Raw genomic sequence first — 5,514 nt, 5'->3', positions numbered from 1 at the left:
TCAAACAGGCGTCAAGGTTCCCGGGGTGTTGAATGTCAGAATAGATTCTAGGATCCCAAACCTTACTTTTACACCCGTTTTTGTCTTGATCTGCATTTTTCCAGTTGGGTGGTGAGCGATTTGAATTCTCACTGAAGCGACCAAACAGCTTCCGAGACCCATTTAATCGAACTTGATACCAATCCTTGCGCTTCAGATTGAAGCGTGGATTCTTATTGGATCTTGCATACCAGCTCTGAGTACGAACCATTTTCCTCTTACCCTTAAAGCCGCAGAGAGCTCTAAGCTGGCCATCTATTTCAAGCAAACCATATTCAAGTGAAAAACTAAAGATAAAGGTTAAGGATTTTACCCACTTGAAGTTGGAATTGGGTGGTAGTGGCCTTGGAATATGTGTTTCCAGTGATTCTACAAGCTCTGCTTCCTTTGTTCCCTCTGTTAGTTCCTCCACTTCTTTGCAAACTTCTTCAATTGCAACCGTGTCTTGATCAGAGTCTTTGATTTCTTCCTCATCACTCAAGTCATAAGTTGGAGGTTGAGAAAAGTCTACCTCAGCATTGTCTTCATATTCACTTGGGGAAGATTCTTCTGTCTCAAATAAATCACTTGCGGATGCAAGTTCATTACTAGGAGAACTTGACTCGTGATTATCATTATCAAGGAAACTCGCGTCTTGGGTTGTTCCATCCAGTTCTTCATAAGATACCTGCTTTGGGGGTTGTGCACTGTCCTCCTTAGCATCAATTGTAATTTCCTTGATGGAATTTTCCAAAACTCTGGATTCCCTTGGAGGTTCAGCATCTCCTAAGTCTTCAACCAATTCTTCTTCTTCTTGGATGATTTCGGCTTCCTTCAATTGTTCCAGTACAAAGTCATGCTCCTTACTGTCCACCGGAGTTTCTAATATCTCCTTCATGCTACGTTCATCGTTAGATTTCCCACATGAAGCCATGGGGGTTCCTTGAGTATCCAAACGTCATGAAGGTAATCAATTTATCGCTTGATCCAGTTGGCGAAGGGTTGCATGAAGTCTTTCCACTGTTTCCTTAAAACGCTCCCTTGATTCTTGGGTTGATGGATATGGACATGGTGCATAGAGAAGTGGTGGTTCTTAGGAGTAATTGGATTGGAATTGGTGTGGATAAGGGTTAGGGTCATATGGGAGTGAATGGTGATAGGGGGCTTGTGAGTGTGGTGGTTCAAAGTTATGATGAGGAGGTGGGTTGTGGACATATGATGGGGCTTGTTGGTAACCACAAGGGGGTCCATGATATCTATCATCTTGGTATGCACCTCGGAATGGCTCTTGACCATAGTAATTTGGTGGGTGTTGGTTGTCACGAGAGGGTCTACCATAACTATTGTTTTGACATGCATTGTAGAATGGTTGACGTCCATGGTATTTTGGAAGGTGTTCATACCCTGGGCCGAGCTGTTCGACTCGGGATGTTCTACAAGACAAAGCGACCGACCTCTTCAGGTCAGGACAACCCGACCTCTTCTCAAAGAGCTCGGCCAAATCGACAGGAAAGCCCAATACAGGGCCCAAATAAAGGGACACGACAAATCCAGAGGCAATCCCAGCCTACAGAGATAAAGGCGGTTCCGTTGAAGATAAGCTGACCTCACCCAAAGATAAGATAAGATAAGATAACTAACTTATCTTATCTAGAAAGGTCACTTCTCACTATTATAAATACACTGGAGCACCCAGGTATAACTCATACTCTGATTCTACTCAATACCTGCTTAATACCCTTGCTAACTTAAGCATCGGAGTCCCTTGCAGGTACCCCCCACCCTCCGGGAACGAAGGATCAGCATCATCACCAAGACCAACGAGTCGAACACAGCGACTCTGATCACCATTATCAAAATCAGACTCTGCAGCTCCGACCAGTATAGAAGATCTCGTCCGAGATCGACCTCTAGTTTCAGGTAACCCTCGGAACATTGGCGCCGTTGCCGGGGAACCTAGAAGTCATCCCATTAACATGGCGGATGACCATGACAACGACCACGATTCAGGTTTGGAAGACAGAACGCCGCATAAAAACGCGGACACGATACTCAAAAATATTCCAGAAACCAACGGAGACAAAAATTCATCAAATCCAGGAGTAATAGAAGCACTTCAAAATCGATTGGAGCAACTTGAGAAAGAAGCCCAACATCAACGTGAAAAAGAAGAAGATCTACGCCGGGAAATAAGGCGACGCCGAGAGTTAGAAGATAAGCTCATAAAACTTGAAGCTGATCTCAAAACTAAAGCCACTCGACCATCCACGGAGGACAGTTCTCAGAAAGATCAAGATCCATTTACTAGATAAATTATGAAAACCAAAATTCCAAAAGATTTCAAGCTCCTGGATATGACTCCATATGACAGTACCTCCGACCCCAACCATCACCTCAGCAACTTCAGAAGTAGAATGTACCTCACCGATGCTTCAGATGCAGTTCGTTGCAAAGCCTTTCCAACAACTCTCACCAAGACAGCCATTAAATGGTTCGACAACCTACCTCCAAAATCCATCTCGAGTTTCGACGACTTGGCCAAGAAGTTCCTGGCCCGATTCTCCATACAAAAGGATAAAACCAAACACGCGCCTAGCCTACTAGGGATCAATCAAGGAGATCGAGAAAGTCTTCGCAACTACATGGAGAGATTCAACAAAACATGCATGGACATATAAAATCTGCCAACAGAAGCTGCCATCATGGGCCTCATAAATGGCCTGCGAGAAGGACCATTCAGCCAATCTATATCAAAAAGATACCCGACATCCCTAGATGAAGTACAAGAGCGAGCGTAGAAATACATTAACATGGAAGAAAATTCTCGACTTGGCGAAGCCTCAAGGTTCGGTTCTGCCTACCGAGATAAAGAATCCAAGAAAAAGGAAGATCGCTCCGGAGAGAAAATCAAGAAATATCACAACTACACCCCTCTTAGGGTATCCTTGGTAGACGTTTACAAAGAAGTCTGCCATACGGAAAAAATCCCCCCAGCTCGGCCATTTAAAGGCAAAAGAGGAGGGGGAAATCGGAATGAGTACTGTGAATATCACCGACTTCGAGGGCATTCCACCAACGAATGTTTCGACTTGAAAAAGTCATATTTAGTTTATTTTTTTATTCAATTTTATATTCATTGCAGACACTTCTATAGGAGAAATTACAACTGGCAAAAGGACGACAATTCAAGTTTGGCATTTGAAAATGGATGAAAAAAACATTATGGAACTTGATGGGCATGGACCAAGTCGAGATAATGACGTAAATTTATTGATACGATTTTTGGGTGTAATGGCTCGTAGAGCAACGCTGTAAATTGGAAAGGTCTTTGGTGTTGAAAATGTATGATGTGTGATAAATTTAGAGAAACTGGATGAAACTTTAGAGAAAAAGCTATGGATATGGCAGCTCTGTACAAATTTTTGTTATCAAAATACAGTGATAAAGTGCCTAGTTTATCCAGTGATATGTTATACATTTAATTGATATATTTAATAAGTAATAGTTGAAATTTTAAATATATTTAATCTAGAAGGGATTAGAATTTATTTTATTTATAAAAATTTTTTTTTGTTATTAATGTAATATATATAAATATAATTTTAATTTAATAAAATTGTTCAATTAGAGTAAATTAGCACAAATTAGCCCTTAATTGTATGTGAAAAATATAGTGAGTTAGCCACAAAAATAGTGTGATTAAATAATCTAACATTAGCCACAAAAAAAAATGTAGCTGAAAAACCCGGCCTGCACAAATTAACTACGGATGAAGTGTAGTAGAATTATACTTTTTTATTTAATTATTCTTATTTAGCCACGGCATTATGCGTGGACAATGATATACAAATCGTGGCTCTTTAAAGGTCTCCACGATGTTTAAAATTGTGGCTAATAACGCTAAAATCGTGGCAAATTGAAAATGCAACTCCCGATTAGCCACAAATATTCTTTCGTGGCCAATGTATAGTTGCTACGATTATCTTAGAGTTTAGTCACAATTTTTTCCGTGGCTAAACCCCTTATTTTTTGTAGTGTACGGGGATTATTAATTAATGGAATACTAGGAGTATTTGTTATTAGAATATGTTGGAGATGGATGTTAAAGCAGTGGGTTGATAAAACAGAAAGCTGGAGAAAGTGTACGTAGTAATTAATTGATCTTGTTAAATCTACTATATTAGTGCTGCTAATGAGTGCTCATATATGTAGATTCATGTTTTATGTGGATTAATGTTAATTTAGAAATTAAGTGGCATTTGCCGCTATTTTAAGTTTGATTTCTGCACTTTGTAAGACCCGTGATTAACATTATTTTACAGAAAAGGCATTTTTATAGAAATAGTCAGATGATATTTACAAATTGGATTCTATAATTTTATTTAGATTCCAAGCAGTTAAATTTTGACTAGTTGACTAGTTAATTACACGTTGAACTTGTAGATCCATGGAATACAAGAAGCTTAATCGGAAATATTCTGATTTCGTTAGCATAAGGTAAGGGATTCACTCTTTTTCTTTTCTCATTTTAAGGTAGACTTGTATTAATTAATTTAAAAATATTATTTAGAAAGAGTTATATCTTAGTAAAAAAAAAAAAAAAACAAATGAGGAGATACATGCAAAAGACATTCAAATGTTCAACTAAGTGAGTGTGTAAAAAATTATGTCTTTTTTTCTTATTTTATAAAATGTCTTACCTTTTTTATATGTGAGGTGAGATATTAATAGTTATGTTTCAAGAATAATTTATATTAAAGAATAATATCATATCAAGATGTTATGATATTCTTTTTGGTATATAAAACTAAGTTATAACATTTGACCGAATTATAACGTATGGAGTCAACTTATAACATTTTATCGAGTTATAACAGTCATATCAATTATTGTTATTTTATTTTATTTTTTATTTATTTTTCTTTTTGAAGAACAGCTTGCATTAATTAAATATTAAAAAAATATGAGATTTTTATTTAGTAATTTTGAATGGACACTTAATATTTTATTTTCCATTTTTTTGCTAAAGTATTTCAATGGGCTAACATATTTTATTTTGACCCAATTTCATTGGACATGTAATTTTAAACAGTAAAATGGGCCTTTTCTTTCATGATCAGTACCACCCATAAACCCAAAAAATTGTCAAAAAAAAGACCCACAAAGAACTATTCATAGAATAAGTCCAATTCAGGTCCAAAATGATTGTCCCAGCTAATTACGCACTTTTTTTTCGATACAACAGCTAGTTACTCACTTACTCTTATACCCCGAAATATTATTATTAATAGATACTACTCAATTCTGCTACTTCAATACTCTTTATAATAGATAGTATTATTTTAACACAACTAAGACGTATTTTCTTTTGTTTTGTTAATATAACGAGGTATCAATTAGTGTTATACATAAAAAAATCTTAGCAGAGTACGTCTTCCGTACTCAAGGAAAATGAGAGAAGGAGAGAGCAGAGGCAAGCGGTTGAGGATAAAATAC

The 5,514-nt window shown here is 37.2% G+C and overlaps 1 pseudogene; it reads left to right on the top strand.

Moving 5' to 3' along the window:
- The first annotated feature begins 1,158 nt into the window (after positions 1-1,158).
- Positions 1,159-5,514, top strand: part of LOC107461321 (uncharacterized) — a 9,926-nt pseudogene continuing 5,570 nt past the window's right edge.

Source organism: Arachis duranensis, chromosome 8, assembly GCF_000817695.3.
Source record: "Arachis duranensis cultivar V14167 chromosome 8, aradu.V14167.gnm2.J7QH, whole genome shotgun sequence".
Lineage (NCBI taxonomy): Eukaryota > Viridiplantae > Streptophyta > Magnoliopsida > Fabales > Fabaceae > Arachis > Arachis duranensis.
Note: the sequence above shows the minus strand (reverse complement) of the source record. Positions and strands in the feature narration are given on the sequence as shown.